The sequence below is a fragment of the Pollicipes pollicipes genome, unplaced genomic scaffold (assembly GCF_011947565.3).
Source record: "Pollicipes pollicipes isolate AB1234 unplaced genomic scaffold, Ppol_2.1 Scaffold_3087;HRSCAF=3621_pilon_pilon_pilon, whole genome shotgun sequence".
Classification (NCBI taxonomy): Eukaryota; Metazoa; Arthropoda; class Thecostraca; order Pollicipedomorpha; family Pollicipedidae; genus Pollicipes; species Pollicipes pollicipes.
In genome coordinates this window covers 22842006-22858802 of record NW_023596225.1, presented here as the reverse complement: position 1 = coordinate 22858802, position 16797 = coordinate 22842006, and the positions used below count along the sequence as shown (strand labels likewise).

At 59.8% G+C, this 16797-nt stretch overlaps 1 protein-coding gene across 2 annotated transcripts in view; it reads right to left on the bottom strand.

The window, feature by feature from the left end:
- Nucleotides 1-16797, bottom strand: part of LOC119089772 (fibroblast growth factor receptor-like 1) — a 63101-nt gene that overhangs the window by 15103 nt on the left and 31201 nt on the right. The window lies entirely within an intron of this gene.

The window sequence follows — 16797 nt, the reverse complement described above, 5'->3', positions numbered from 1 at the left end:
GGCTATCTAATTTCATATATTCATGGTTTGGCACATCAAAGCGCCTTTTATTTTACACCGAGTGGATCATTTCCTGGAAGCGCATTCATTCAACATGGCAATAAGCTTTCTGGACTAATTTGTTAGTGGCGGGCGACTGGCGTGGCCGCCCTCAGCCTGGACTCAAAAGCGGCCGTGGTTGCCGAGTCTGGACGGGAGGGGTCGTGGGTGTCGGGTCTGAGCGGGAGCGGCCGTGGGTGCCGAGTCTGGACGGGAGGGGCAGTGGTTCCCGGGCCTGAGCGGGAGCGGCCGTGGGTGTCGGGTCTGAACGGGAGGGGCCGTGGGTGTCGGGTCTGAGCGGGAGCGGCCGTGGGTGCCGAGTCTGGACGAGAGGGACCGTGGGTGCCGGGTCTGGAGGGGAGCGGCTTGGGTGCCGGGTCTGAACGGGAGGGGCCGTGGGTGTCGGGTCTGAACGGGAGGGGTCGTGGGTGCCGGGTCTAAGCGGGAGCGGCTTGGGTGCCGGGTCTGGACGGGAGGGGCCGTGGGTGCCGGGTCTGAGCGGGAGCGGCCGCGGGTCTGGGGTCTAGACGGAAGCGGCCGTGGGTGCCGTGTCTGCTGCACAGAGGCTGGGCCCGGCGACAGCGCTGCCTGGGGAGCGCGCCAGCCGTCTGCCGCTCACCGGGAGCCCGGTGGCCGGCCATCGACATACTCACAAACACCCACACACACAGAGGTGCTCACACACAGACACTCTCACTCTGTCGGCAGCATGGATCATTACCACTCGTTCCGGACCCGACACTGTAATGTAACCCAGAAGCGTCTACACAGCACAGGGCTCACAAGTGGTGTCAGCGCCGCGCTGCGGCTCCATGAGGCGGTGGACCGTTCCGGTCCGAGCGTGCGGCTCGACCCTACGGTAAGCCGGCCCGGTCCGGGCTGGTCACCACCACTGCCGCACCAGCACCCCGCCCACATCGCGCCCCGTCCGTGGGTAGGCGAGCGCGGAGGGTCGCTGATGGGCTGGTACAGCGAGGGAGGAAGGGGGATGGGTGCGTGACGGGACGGTGCAGGTAGCGTGGCCTGCAGAAGTGGGTGGGATATGTTGTTTTTCAGGACACCATGACTCACAACTCGGGGCGCCTCGCCCCTGAAGAAGCCGCTGGTCCTGTGGTTTATGATGCATATACTAACACAACTCCCAGTGATGCAGCGCGATAAAGACACTTATCTTCAGTTGGTCTATTTACGAGTGACGATCAGTAATCACCCTTACTGATGCTATCTGTGCATCTTTACAGCCGCCGAGTGCAGCGGTCTGCGCGCTTGATCCTCGCTCGCGGGGAGGCAGCCTATAGCTTGGCTCCCGTGATACCATCTGCAATACGGCTAAATGGTCTGCACCGCAGATGAGCTGTAAATGCGACTGGCCGCTTGCGAGCGCCGCCGGCCGCCATAAGAAGCGGCGGAGTTGATGCTGCTCCGAAAGAGAAGCGGCCGGTCGGCAGCGCCGCCGCCGCCGCCCCCGCCCCGCCCCGCAGGACGCTGTTGCGCCGGAGGTCCGGCTGTCGGTGCCCCCCCCCCCCCCCACAAGCGTCAGCTGCAGATGGCCTGCGGTGGCCTGCCGCCTGTCCCTCCCGCTGGATGTGTTGCCTGCGCGGCTCGGACGGCACGGCCACCGCTCGCAAGTGGCGGCGTATCGGCGCCGCTGCAGCTGCCATCGTTATCGGCCTTATTTATGGCGCCATAAAGCTATAATTCGCGGCGGCGTCACGCCTGTGCATGTCACTGATACAGCGGGGCGGCGCCGCGCCCGGGCCGGCCGGGCCCAGCGGTCAGCGCTCTGCGGGAGCGGTCCGGCTCGCACTGGCCAGGGCGGCCGCCGGCGCGAGCAGCAGTGGAGCCGCCGGCCCTGTCGGCACCCCTCTCTGATGAGGGCTTCACAACAGGTGGCAGCTCAGACTCTGCATTCGTGTCAACTGGCTCCAACTGGCGCTAAATGCCCGTGTCACGATGTCATCCCACGTAAGCCCGTGAACGTAGCTCGTAATTCATACACATGATTGCTTGATTCTTATGAGCACTCACCCTGCTCTCACTAACACTGACATGACATCCTCCCCTGGGCACGGGCAGTCGGCTGCTCAGCAAAGTGCCGCGTTCATCCGAAACTTTGGAATGGAAATCAAACCTAAGGCATTTGACTCTTCAAAAAAGATGACAAGAAAGAAACGGTATTTGGATGACGCAGTTTTTCCAAAGCGACACATTAATGTGTGTGGAACACCTCGCGTTCACTTCGGCTTGGTCTGAAGCTGCGGGCCGGGTCTGGTTCTGCCGGCGACAGCTGTGCCCGGCGGACACGGGATGGCGACTTTCAACCGGCCTGCCGTAACCAGCTACGACCTGTCGTGTCCAGCTACGACCTGTCGTGTCCAGCTCCGGCCTGTCGTGTCCAGCCCCGGCCTGTCGTGTCTAGCTCCGGCCTGTCGTGTTCAGGCACGACCTGTCGTCTCCAGCTCCGGCCTGCCGTGTCCAGATACGACCTGTCGTGTCCAGCTACAAACTGTACTGTCCAGCTCCGGCCCGTCGTGTCCAGCTACGACCCGTCGTGTCTAGCCCGGCTCGTGGGGGCGATGAAGTGGACGCTGATGCAGTACGCAATCATGTCGATGCAGTCCGCCCACCGGTGGTTCTGAGAGGCGCCGGGTGACAGCGTGATTGCTGGAGTAGCTGCCGGCCACATGCATGCAATGCACGGACGCCAAACGGGCGCTCAGCTCGTTCGGTGGCAGGAGGCGGGCGCCGGTGAAGAGTTAGCTTCGACGACGGTGTCTACCGCGGACGCCGCGGGCTTAACAGTGATGACAGGATTAGGTTTACACAATACTGGCTGATGGAAGGAAGACAGCACAGAAACGTCTGAAGGGCGGAAAGGAAAACAGTGCGATGTCTGGCGATAGCAGAGTTAAGCAGCAATGTTTGCAGGGAGCTGAGGGAAACAGTTACGTATGTAGAGAGGAGGGCTGAACAAACATGTAGGACGGGAAAGAGGATATGCGGCAATGTTTGAGGGACTCGTGTTCAAACTGTGTTAATAAGCTAAATAGCAACGTCTGGCTTAGGCATGTTGTGCGCCCGTATCTGGCAAAACTGGAAACGGATTAAAACTGTGACGACAAAAATAGCAGTCACCGGACGGCTGAAGGGCAGGAGGACCGAGGAAGGAGCGACGGCCTTCGTCCTCACCCAGCCAGACCACGGCGGCTGCCAGATTCCTTGTGCATGTGAACAAGCAGGTGAGAGAGCGCGCCGGAAAAGTCGGAACTGGCCCGCGGTCTGCATGAGTCAGCGCATTACCGCCGTGGGTTACCATGTCCACCTGCATAGGACGGCCCATTGCTGAGGGCTAAACTGTTTCACAACCTGTGAGCTCACATTCCGCACGGTATCACCCAGGTGGGCCAACCTCTCCAAACACGGGGAACACGCATTGTAATGAAACGCCGTGTCTAATATCCCCTCGAAGCGGCGCCGACAGTGCGTGAGGCTCGCTATCGGCGCGAAACATCGGTGTTCGCGGCTAATTACCCCGGCGTTCCGGCCGACCTCGAAGCTGAGCCGGGCCGGACCGGGCACCGGCCGGCCCCCGCAGGCGCGGCTCGGGAGGGTGTTAATGAGCTGACCACAGCGGCGACACCTCGGCGGCGCACGTCGTGTCGCGTTTCACGGCGGCCGCACCGCAGCCGGCCGGCGGAGCGGCTGTGGCCGCCGCACGCCAGCCTGTTCTCGGAATCTGGAGGCGCCCGGCCGGCCGCGGCAGCGAGACTCGCCGTTTTTGACGGCTGGTCGCGCCCGGCGCTGTCACCTTCCGCCTGTCCGAACGATTCGGGGGTGACACGGCGCCGCTGCACCGGCCGGACCGGACCGGACCGGACCGGGGGCGCCCGGCCGGCCGCGGCCGCTGACACTCGGGCTCCGACAGGGCACCAGGCCTGCAGACGTGAGCTTTTTAGGCTGCTTTTTTGCCGGAGCGGGCGAGTTGTTCCCCTCCACTGTCGTTAGCGGCAAAGTGCTGCCAATCCTCAGCTGCTCCAGCGAATAAAGAGGGACCGAGCTGAGTTCTGATTATTTCAAAGGGCCTCTAATTGAGCCGGCAATGGAATAAAGGGGGGGGGGGGGGGCAGCTGGAGGCGAGCGAAGGGAGACAGCGGCTCTGTGGGATTCCTTTCAGATCCTTGATCATGAGAGGATCGCATGTGAACGTTGGGATTGCCCCCAAATTGCACTAATGGTATAACTGTAAATGGGTTCTCTTTCGTTCCTTTTGGGGTAGTATGCAATCAAATGCAAGCTTGTGTTTCACAAGACTTGATAAGACGTCAGGGTGGTCATTTCGACCAGAGACGATGCTCTTTTTTAAACGAGAAATAAGACGGCTCCGAGCCGCTGCTGGGAACCCAACAGGTGTCGTTCACATCAAGCAGGCGGACGCATCAAACACGGCAGCACTGCGCGTTTCGTTGCATTCGTGTCCACCGTACCAGACGCGGCTCTCTGGGCGGCGTCTGGGCTTCAGAGCCCCCGTCCTTGCCCGATGCGGGCGCTGGCTCGTCGCGCCTGGAGCCGTCCACACCCGATAGGAGGAGCTGTCGCCGACCGGCCCCCCGCTCGCCGTCGGCCGTCGACGGCGACGACGGCGGCACGACGGCCCGCCTGTGACTCATGGGGCCTGTCGGACGGGGAGCGGCGGCAGGAGCGCGGCCGCCGGCTGAGCCAGAGTCGACGTGCTAGCCTGTCGCGGCCGCCGACAACGCTCGACAAGCAGCCGGCAGCGGCGCCGTCTCACGGACACCGGCCCACGCTCCGCAGAACTGGACTGCAGCACGCACGGAGGCCCACACGGCCCTGCGGGGGCCTTCTCGCTGTGCTCGGCCGCGCTGGCGGCTCGGCGACACACATGCGGTGGCGCCACCCCGCGCCCACCGGACGCCCGCCTCTCACGCGGCGCCGCCGTCACCCGCGGCCGTCACGTCGGGTGACGTCGGCGCGCGGCGGCGCGGCCGACCGACTGCAGCCTGGACCGGCCATAAATCAGTGGTGGAACTGGGAGCGGCGCCGGACCTTGCAGGTGACATTCCGGCCGCCGCCGACGCCGCCGCCGCCGCCGCCGCCGCCGCCGCACTGGTCTCAATGTGGTCCTAGTCGGCTCCTGTCCAGGCCCGGCCGACCGACGGCTGCTGAGGCCAGGCGTACGGGGGCGAGGGCTCGCTGAGGACGCCACGGGGCCCGGCCGGGACTGTCTGGGCCACCGCGGCTGAATCTGCGGGGGCCCAACCGCCACCACAGACCGCGTGACATCGAACGCAGCGCCCGGCGCGATACGGCAACGCATCTCACATAATGACAGCCATCAGTTGCGCTCCCCTTCCCATCGCAAGACAAACTATCCATCAACTGGCGGCCGGCCGTGGCCGGGCCGGGGGTGTCGAGCCTCCGAGCCCCATGGCGTCATCAGTGAGCCCTCGCCCCCCCCCCCCCCCCCATACGCCCCCATACGCCTGTCAGACACGCCGGCGGCGCGGCGGGGAACGGTCGAGACGGACTCCAGCCGGCGGAAAAACGCGTCGCCCACACTCAGCGCCGGCTGATCGATGGAGGCTAACCGGAGGGCATGAGGCACAAAGCAGGCAACGATCAGTTGCGTCGCGCGGCCGGGGTTGGCGATCAGGCGGGCTGGGACGTCACCTTGTCACTTCGCCGGCGCTATCGCCGGCGCTATCGCCGCCTGCACGACCGGTGGAGGCCGACGAGCGCAGGTTGGGAGTTTTTCGGTCAGACACGTCGTTTGCCGTGTCGTGACGAGGGAAAGCCTGCGCCTTCCGTCAGACTCGCCGAGCCCGGGCACGACGCGGGCGTCTGTCGGCGCCCGGGCGGGGCGGGACCGCACGCCTCTGATGAGGGCGGTCCTCACGCCGCCCAAGCGAGCGACGGCATCGTTTGCCGCCGGCCGCGCTGCGCTATTGATGACGCGCCGGTCGCGCTGGGGCGGCATGAGCGATGATGTGTCGGGCCGCGCTCGGCCGGCCGGCGGCCGCCGCTGATGCCGACCGACGCACGGGTCGCGCGGGTGGCGGTGATCCTCGAGACGCGGGCGGCGGCGACCCTCGAGAACCGGGCGGCGGTGACCCTCGAGAACCGGGCGGCGGTGACCCTCGAGGCGCGGGCGGCGGTCCTCGAGACCCAGGCGGCGGTGATTCTCGAGACGCAAGCGGCGTTGACCCTCGAGAGGCGGGCGGCGGTGACCCTCGAGGAGCGGGCGGCGGTGATCCTCGAAACGCGGGCGACGGTGACCCTCAAGACACAGGCGACGGCGATTCTCGAGACGCATGCGACGGCAACCCTCAAGACACGGGCGGCGGCGACCCTCAAGACACAGGCGACGGCGATTCTCGAGACGCAGGCGACGGCGACCCTCGAGACGCATGCGACGGCGACCCTCGAGACGCAGGCGACGGTGACAGTCAGCCGTGAGCGACGGTGACAGTCAGCCGTGAGCGACAACGGTAGCCGTCGGGTGTGAGCACTGATCGACGGCCGCCGCCGTCCACCGCCGCGCCAGCTGGCTAAGCGAGCGCCGCCCGCCGCCGGCCGACTTGAGCGGCGGCTGATAAGCGACCGTGTTTGCCATGCTAATGGCGCCGTCGCCGCCGTGCCCATCCGAAGCGAGCCGCATGCCTCGGCGGCCGGCGTCGGCCTCGGAGAAGGGCGGGGGAAGGGGGGGGGGGGTGCTGCGGACCTGCACCAGCATCCGGAAATCCTGGACGGCGACAGGTCGGCAAATCATCAGCCCGCCGTCTCGGCCAGGCGAGCGGAGCAAAGCACCCGCAACATCCAACTCGTAAGCCATAATGCCAGGGAGGGGAGCGAGACGAACGCCACCTGGGCGTGACAGCAGCGCGCGAGCGCTGTGCGATCACAACATCGCGCGCTGCCGAACAGGCACAACCAAACAGGAGCGGGTACACGCACCCGGCGAAGTCGAGTAACCTCTGTGTGGCGGCCAGCCTCCGTGGTCACTGGCAGCCAACCTCACTGGCGCAGGTGTGGTGGTGTGTGCATGAGACTGCGCACGTGCCTCGTGTTCCGCGCCGTTCGCCGAATGTGTGGTCATATCTATTTACAATCACCGGAGCAAAACTGACGAGAAATGACGCACCACTCCGCTTTCGGCGCAGCAAAGACAGTTAATGAGTGTGTTTGTGTTAATGTGTTTATGTAAACGACGTGCTGAACACGACAGTTGAAACGGACACCGTGGCAGTGACATAACCCACGCTACTTCCATGTCCGTCCACCGTTGTGATCATGCCATCGAGGTTCATGAATAAACTCAGCCGGTGCCTTCCGCTTGGACACAAGGAGTGGCATGTCGGGACATTCCAGGATCACATTAGCGAGCGCCCTGCTGACGTCACCGTCACCAGGGCGTCGCGCAAGCATTCGGATTTGCTCGCGGCGGGTTCTCCGAGGAGATGGGGCAGCGCGCTCCGAGGAGCTGGGGGCAGCCGCTCCGCTCGCGGAGGGCTCTCCGAGGAGATGGGGCAGCCGCTTCGCTCGCGGCGGGTTCTCCGAAGACCTGTGGCGGCCGCTTCGCTCGCGGCGGGCTCTCCGAGGAGATGGGGCAGCCGCTCCGCTCGCGGCGGGTTCTCCGGGCAGCTGGGGCAGCCTCTTTGCTCGAGGCGGGTTCTCCGAGCAGCTGTGGCGGACGCTTCGCTCGCGGTGGGTTCTCCGAGCAGCTGTGGCGGACGCTTCGCTCGCGGTGGGTTCTCCGAGCAGCTGGGGGCAGCCGCTCCGCTCGCGGCGGGTTCTCCGAGCAGCTGGGGCGGCCGCTTCACTCGCGGCGGGGTCTCCGAGCAGCTGGGGCGGCGGCTTTGCTCGCGGCGGGTTCTCCGAGGAGCTGGGGCAGCGCGCTCCGAGGAGCTGGGGACAGCCGCTCCGCTCGCGGCGGGTTCTACGGGGAGCTGCGGCAGCCGCTCCGCTCGTGGCGGGTTCTCCGGGCAGCTGGAAGCAGCCGCAGCTCAGTTTGTTCTTTTCCAATCACCGCTGCAGCTTTATTGCGAGGTCTTACCGTGACAATTAATGGTCCTAGCGCCAAGAGTTGCTGGTTTAACACTGGTTTAACATCAACAATAATATGCAGTGCAACTATGGGCGTTCTCACCATACTGGAGATCCTTGCAATCGAAATGCTCGAACCACGTTTTTTAATCTATGACGCGGCGGTTGCTTCTTACTTTCCTTTAACCAGCGCACCAGGTACGCGGGGATTGGTGATCTTCAGCGAAAGAAATCAGAACGCTTAAAATAAGATGAAGACATATGTTCCTGTCACCATCGGGGTGTGCTGCGTAAAATTTGCCGAAGATTGGCGTGGTTGCTCATGCATCCTTCTTATCCGTTGACAAATGCGCCAATTCTTCCAACGCCTTTTCGAAGTTGGTGTTTGCTTAGCTTCTACCAAAAACGTAACAAGGAGGCCGGCGAGATGAGTGACCCCCTCCTACCATTTCGCCATCCCGCCTTGATAAGTTGGTGGCCCCCTGGACTCTTCTCTGGGAGGGCCAGAGGGTCTCCTCCAGGTATCTGAAGAACTCCCAAATCTACATTTCATACAGACCTCTGTTGAGGAATTGAAATAAAGCAGTGAAGACTGAGTTTAGACGACCTTTCCAGACGCGCTCCCGGTCTCCCGGCTTGGCTAAGGGACCCTTGCTGGTCTAAAGTGGGATCCCTGTGTAAAAGGATTGGCTGGATCCGACATGAAATAACGAACCTATGAGCGGTGGCCTTCCAGCGAGACCACACGGGCCTCCAGAACACGGTATCCCTCCGACACAAGCTTCCTCCCCTCCCTTGGACACATCCTGACTACGCGCCCGGTCTCCAGCCCACATGCTTCGGGGCGTTTGCCGTCCTGCCGCCCCCACAGGACCGGTGCTCTGCTGCGGGGCCGGCCTCCAGCCCACATGCCTCGGGGCGTTTGCCGTCCTGCCGTCCCCACAGGACCGGTGCTCTGCTGCGGGGCCGGCCTCCAGCTCACATGCCTCGGGGCGTTTGCCGTCTTGCCGTCCCCACAGGACCGGTGCTCTGCTGCGGGGCCGGCCCGCTCCCACGGCACTCCCCGCGCGCCGCGCCGGAGGCCCCTCGGCCGAATGGTCGCGCACGACACGCGCCCAGCATGCCGTCCGGCCGTTCCAAGCGCTCCGATGCAGCGGGCATTTGTAAATCACCTGGTGCTGCCGTCGGCGGCCGCCAGGCGTCGTCGCGTCCGCCGCGAGCGGCCGCAACGCCCGCCGTCGAGCCGTCGAGAACAGGGCGGGACAACGGCCGGCTGCGATCGTGCGGTGGACGTACAGGACTCAGGGCAGCCGAGGAGAGACAACGCCACGCATGGCAGGCGCCTAGACGCCAGCCGAAATCACGTCGATGGGAGAAACTATATCGATACATGCACGCTTTATATATATATATATATATATATATATATATATATATATATATATATATATATATATATATGATATCCAAGTTTCAGTCCAGCGCACACCGCAAATTGTCGCTGGATGGAAACAAAGCCACAACCGAGGTGAAAGCTTTCATGCCACTACCTAAATGTTTATAACCATTTGTAGCGCATTACAAATAGCGGCATACTTGTGTGCGCATAAAATATCGAACCATGATTTATTCGAAACCGGGACAATTCAGCACTCACCGCGACGACAGAGGCTCAGCTAAGTAATTACAGATCTTTGGAAACACTACATCATGGTACGGCTGCATTCGCACGGTAACTTCATTATTAGAACGTTCTTAGCCATCTTCTACCTGATTGTTTGTATCATAATTCCAGTTAATTCCTGACTGTACCATTGCACCGGTCGGGAAAGGGACGTTGCCAAACAGGAAGCATTAAAAGATGCGCCAACTTCTTTCTGAAAAAACACGCGGGAATCTCAACCGCATGATGGCTGCCGCAAATAATGAACCACCGCCGCCATGCGCGCAGCATTGATCCAACTCAGTGCTGATGTAATGTCTCAGTATTGATGTAATGTCTCCGTTAGACCAGCCTGTAACAGCCATCAGAGCACATACTGAGTGACAATGCGCACTGCATTTCGCGGAGTTCGATACGCCGCGGGAGCCGGACGCGTGGCGCGGCGCGCAGGAGGTGCGCGTGCTCGGGCCCGCACGCAGCCGGATGAAGACATAATTTATGCGGCTCGCCCCAGGGCGTCTTTGAGAGGGCCTGAGCCTCTCGTCGGCCGCCGCCGTTCTGATGGATGGGGTGGGGGACATTGTCGGACAACAATGGCGGCTGTGAGCCGACGGCCGGCCGGCGCCCGGGCGCCGCCGATAGCGTGCCAAATGTTCCGGGTCAGACCGTTCTCACGCCGCTTGTCGCCGCGCCCGCATCTGCAGAGGCGGCCGCCTGCCCGGCCCGGCCGCGTGACAGAAACGACCCTCCGACGCCGCCGGAGAGCGGCGCGCTCCCGGCCTCGTCGCACCCATGGCCACGCAAGTGGTCACAGCGGACGGCGAACGTTCGGTGGCGATTTGTGCCTGGCGGCAGGCGCTCACGTTGGGAGAGTCCGTGCACGCCAACAGTTGCAAATAGGATCAGCCGGCTACCGCGACTGTTGCCTCGCTCTAATTGGCTCCGAGCGGGGCACCGTCGGCCAACACGGAAAATCACTTACCATCTGACACGCCGTCGGCAAAATCAATAGCACGTTATCTCGACCGATTATCTGTGTTCAAATACAAGAGGTTCAGGCGCTGCGAGTGCACCGTTAAGTACGCTGAACAGCAGTCGCACTGTGTTGACGTGTGTTGGCCGCATCCCCGACTGGACAGCCCGACACCACGCGAGCATGCTGAAGTGTTGCTTACACACACCCCCCGCCGGCACAGTGCTCGGCCAACACGAACAGGCACGCAAGCCGGTGTGAGGCACGCGCCCATCGCATGCTGGCCCAATCAGACCCCGGCCAATGGACAAGGAGCTGGACGCAGCTCGGGCTTAAACATTCGCATCAAATGAGAGCAGGACAAGACATGACGTGAGAGACACCGGCGCGGCCCGGTGACTGAAATGTGATAAGAAGCTATCTAAATCCTGCTGGGCTGCAGTTGTGTGTTGTTTCTAAGTAGCATTCTAACATCTCAGCTAATGCAAATAACGCAAAATACTAAGTTGTCATAAGGGCAAGCTTAGGTTACCATTCTTTCGCACATGCCTGAATCAGCATAATCAGATGTGTGAGCGAGGAGGCGCTAAAATAAGAAAAGGTCAAATGAGAAGGAAAATGAGAAAATGACAAAAACTGAATGTAATACAAAAAGCTTTTGAACTGCCAATGGGACCTTCGCGATCTCTCCAGTGGGTACACTCAGATATTAGTATGTGCGCTGTTTTCCTTCCCCGTGCGCGCACCTTAGTGTTCCGTTCGTAAGCATCATAGTTATGACCACGGAACCACCCGGCAAGAGCGTCAACTGCTCACCAGTGAGCTTCACAAAAAGCAAACAAAGCAGTGACGTCGGGTGACAGATGGCACTAGTCAACAATAAAAACGATGGGTCTTGTCAAAGCGAGTCTATATCGAGCACTGAGTAAGCATGGCGAACACCCAGGGACGTCGGAAACGAACGAACTCATAAACCAAGATGTCCTAAAGCGAAAGGAAGGAACTAAAATGACAGCTCCATGAGGAAATCGGGTAATCTCATTCAGCGCTGTGCTGCCGAGATGTTCCAAACTAGCCAGACTTACCCCCACAAAAAACTCGTGGAAATTTGCCATTGCAATACTGAAAGCGACAAGCAAAACCTCACGCCACAGAGAAAAAAGGGTCGCAAACTACAAATGTGACCGAATGAGAAGGGGCGTCACACAGCGATCAGAGTAAACATCAGTGATTATGGATGATGGAGCATAGCTCCGATTGAAGGATGTCATACTGAACAAGACCAGATTATGTTACGCTGACGGCAAGGAGAACACTGAACACTCAGTGCAATGTGACTACAAGACAGAAGTTCCCACCCAAGGTCGCGAAGTGAATCGCACTCTCCGAGAAAGAAACAAGCAATCCGTCCTTCGCCCAAACAAGTGTCATGAATCTAAATGCTTGCGGAGATGAGTGCCCATCGCCGCTTACGCTTCATCTAACAACGCCATACTCATGAGAACAAAACTTTTTTAACCGGGCCCTACATGAGTGCATCATGTACTGGGAGATTGAGGTGACCTGAGACAAATAGAAATGTCATTTGTGGAGAAAGACGGCAATCTCCAGCGGTTCCAGAACTGAAACCCATTGAATAGCTCTTCGGTGCCTCGAAGAATCAAGTGTACACGTACAGTGATGGTTGCAAAGCTCCAAGCAAAGCAGCTATGATAAGGCAAGTACAAGCTCAACTTCGCTCTGAATTTCAATAATAGTGTCCAAGCTTGATGAAGGATGTTAAGAAGAAGGTGTAAGTGAAAGTAAAAAAGGGAAACCAGCCATGCTGAAAATGTATTAGTTCGTCAGGCATGAAGTTAGCACGGAAATCATACCGCTTCTTTTGCGCTTTTAATATTATGTGCCATCATTAAAAGGCGTCTTCTCAGTCTTCCATACAGGAAAAACACAGGTCTTCAAACTTATTCTTGCTGGCGCCGAAAATTACTCAAGGTATTGCGAGGCCGCTTGACCAAGAAGACTCCTCCTCGTGCGCTTTATAGCATGAGTGGAAACACAGAAAATGCGTGGGACATGGTTAAGCGACGAAATTCAGTCACTACGTGGTTAGCCGGGTAGGGATACGTTCCAATCTACACCCGGCTCAAACTGGGCCGATGCTGGCAACTGGTACGTGATTCAGCGCGGTCGCATTCTCCCCCGCCTGAGATGGCGTTACCTTAAAGTGCACGGCACTGCCGTAATTCGGACTCGGTGCCAGTCACCGTATGTGTTCTAGGCTGAATCCGATCATGCGGGATCAGGCACAGAGCTGTGGTCTGATGGGCCCCAGCTCGCGCCTGCTTTTGGCAGAACATGACACCATATCACGCAAAGAGAGAGCGAAGTTGTGTTTTATTTTCCGGTGATATCCTCCTGAACCCCCGGTCCAAATACGGCACGCGACCCCCGTCGGATCAGTCGGATTCAATGGGGCTGCAGTGTAGCCCTGAGGAAAATGGATTCACAAAAAAACGAGCGAATTACGAATAAGGTGAACTCTGTAACGCATTAATGCAGGACACTGAAAAATAGAGTCGTGGATTGGTATGGAGCATTTAACTGGGTTACGCGGCAAAAAGCTTGAAGACCTCTGTCTTCAACTATGCTGGCCACTTGTCCTCCCTCCTCTGCCCGTCGGAGGACACCTGCGAGTGAGTCAGTGCTTGGCTGCGGCGACGGAGCAGCCCTGGCCTCTGAAGCCGACCGCCGAGCCGGGGTCGGGCCGCGCCGGGCCGCGGGGGCACGCTCGGCACTGAGTGTTGGCAGTGCCGGCCGCGCTTGACACCAGAGGTGACACTGCGCAGCTCCGGCTGACACGACGCAGACCCGGCGGTGACGCGTCCGCCGGCGGCTGCTCGGCGCGCGCTGACGGACGCGGCTTGGTCTGCAGTGGCCGGCGGTCACCAGAGCGGCGGGTACGGCCGCTCGCGCCGCGCCACGCCGCCAGCCGGCCGCTCAGAGTTTGGATCTGCGGTGCGGGCGCAGCGCACCGCGAGCGCGGCCCGGGACGAAACAGGGCCGAGGAGGCCTGGGACGGTTCTTTTGCTCCGAAAAACACGACCCAATGGAGTCTCCATGTGTTTCTTTATCCGATGTATTTGTATTGCAACACGTCTTTACGGATGGGATCATTGGAGCCGAAATCGCAAACATTCGAAGCGCGTCGTCACGCACCGATCCAAACGTGCATATCCACATTAGGCGCTTTTCACGAAGCTTTCAAAGTATATGACGTTGTGATATTCGCTATGACGACATTTTTCAAGGGATGGAAGCCGCGGCTATGGTAGTTTTGCGCGTTTTCATGGAACCTGCAACCTTTGTGACATCGTGACATTGCGCCATGACGACATTTTTCGGGGATGGAAACCTCGGCTGTGGTGATTTTTGCACTAAAGTTGTCTTCATTAAGGCGTAGTATCACAAAGGTACAGAAAAAACTGGCATGAATATGCAAATATTGAAGTTTTCAGATTATTTGTCTACACATGCTTCTAAGTGCTAGAGTTGTCAGGCAGCCTAGTCCTCCGCTGAAATGTTTCGAACATTACAAAACATAACATTTATCAGTGCATCGTTTGTGCCACTGCCTGCCATAATTTCGAAGTGGCAGCTTTTTTATCTAGCAAGGTGCAAACATCTTGCCACTGACCATATTTCACCAGCCCTAATGCATGAAAATACCGTGCATGAAAATGCGTTATTTTTGAAGGACTGTAAAGATACCACCAGGTGAGACATCGGATAGACACAGATTCAGGAGTGTGGTACAGACAATGGGATCCGTCTCCCACCTATTTGTACAGACAATGGGATCCGTCTCCCACCTATTTGAAAAAGGAAGTGAATTTAAATCGCAGGTACCAAAAAAGAGCAGGAGCACGCAAATGTCCCCATGCCTGCGACATAACAACCGGTAGATCCAAATACGAGACCTAACCTAACAATGTTAAGGCTATTGGCCAGCGTGACATGCTACCAATGTTACACGGAAGGTGGAAAATTTTGTGAAAACAGATATCACGCGCCTTAGAGGTTCACTGCGTTTGCTGATCCCGCTGCAGGAGGCGTCTGCACCAAAGTGAATCAAAACATCAATGTCAGTCTGTTGCCAACCTGCTGGTTCAGACGATATGGCAACAATAGGTATCACATGTCACAGTGTGATCTAAAGCAGAGGCAATCGACTGTACGTGGAATAGGCTACAGGACAACGCTGCAGGATGGGGCAACTGCGCGCTCATGCAGTCAGACAAGTTGCTGCAGCCGAAATAGCCCAGCAGAGAAGCTCGAGAACCGGCGGTGCGACATGAAATACCTTGCGTCGTTGGATCGTGGCGCGATGGCGGGTCCCGCTGACGCCTGCGGCGGCGTGTCAGTGGCGGGACCCACCGATATCGGTGGTGGTGTGTCAGTGGTGGGACCCGCCGCCGTCTGTGGTGGTGTGTCAGTGGCGGGACCCACCGATATCGGTGGTGGTGTGTCAGTGGCGGGACCCACCGATATCGGTGGTGGTGTGTCAGTGGTGGGACCCGCCGACGCCTGCGGCGGCGTGTCAGTGGCGGGACCCACCGATATCGGTGGTGGTGTGTCAGTGGTGGCATCCGCCGCCGTCTGTGGTGGTGTTTCAGTGGTGGGGCCCGCCGCCGTCTGTGGTGGTGTGTCAGTGGCGGGACCCACCGATATCGGTGGTGGTGTGTCAGCGGTGGGACCCGCCGCCGTCTGTGGTGGTGTGTCAGTGGTGGGTCTGTGGTGGTGTGTCAGTGGTGGCATCCGCCGCCGTCTGTGGTGGTGTTTCAGTGGTGGGACCCGCCTCCGTCTGTGGTGGTGTGTCAGTGGCGGGTCCTACCGACGTCTGTGGTGGTGTGTCAGTGGTGGCATCCGCTGCCGTCTGTGGTAGTGTTTCAGTGGTGGGACCCGCCGCCGTCTGTGGTGGTGTGTCAGCGGCGGGTCCTACCGACGTCTGTGGTGGCGTTTCAGTGGTGGGACCCGCCGCCGTCTGTGGTGGTGTGTCAGTGGCGGGTCCTACCGACGTCTGTGGTGGTGCGTCAGTAGTGGGTCCCGCTGACGCCTGCGGCGGTGTGTCAGTGGTGGGACCCGCCCCCGTCTGTGGTGGTGTGTCAGTGGCGGGTCCTACCGACGTCTGTGGTGGCGTTTGAGTGGTGGGACCCGCCGCCGTCTGCGGTGGCGTGTCAATGGCGGTTTTTTGACCGTCTGTCGCCGCCGCGAGTAACACGATCGCCTCACACGGCCGGGGGTGACAGCACCGGCCGGCGGCAGCCGATAAGCCGCACCTCGGGCCGGCCCTCTGGGCGGGGCGGCGGCGCGTTCAGAGGCGCGCCTATCAGCCGTGGCCGCAGCCGCCAGTCGCAGGTCGTCGCCAGGCCCAAACAGCCGGCCCCGGCCGGCCCGTGCGGGCGGCGCTGGGACCAGGCCCGCCGCCGCGCAGGCCGCCATCGCGGCCCCGCGGGAGCGGTGACGTCAGTGACGGGGACACGCGATAGCGCCTCTGGGTCGGCCAGGGGTGCACATGGTGGCGCGTGACAGCCGGGAGCGGAGCAGCGCAGGGGGGGGGACGTTTGTTTGCAGTCATTGGTTGCGACGCCTCGGTTGAACACGTCGCGAAACGTTTGGGTGGTATGTGTATGGTTCAGTAAAGAACGTGAAGAAAGAAACCCAATTGAAAGTACCGAAAAGTCTTATCACTGCACTGGAGTATGTGCCTCTCACGAATTTCCTAGGCGGAGGTGCAGCGGTGTTAGCCCTGTGCGCACAACTTAACGAAAAAACATGACTTGAAGAATAATTTACTTACAGTCTGGTAAGGCGTAACAGTTGTAATTGTCAAAATTACAAATTGGCATTAGCTTGAAATTTTGGCGACTGCGGCTAAAATAATGCAAAAGCATACAAATAAAGTGTATGTTGGTAACGGTAAGCTGTGCTATTTGCTTAAGGCCAGTTTCCATGGCCCCATCTTCCTCAGTTTCGGCCGAAGCGCGTTGCATTTGAACCTGGT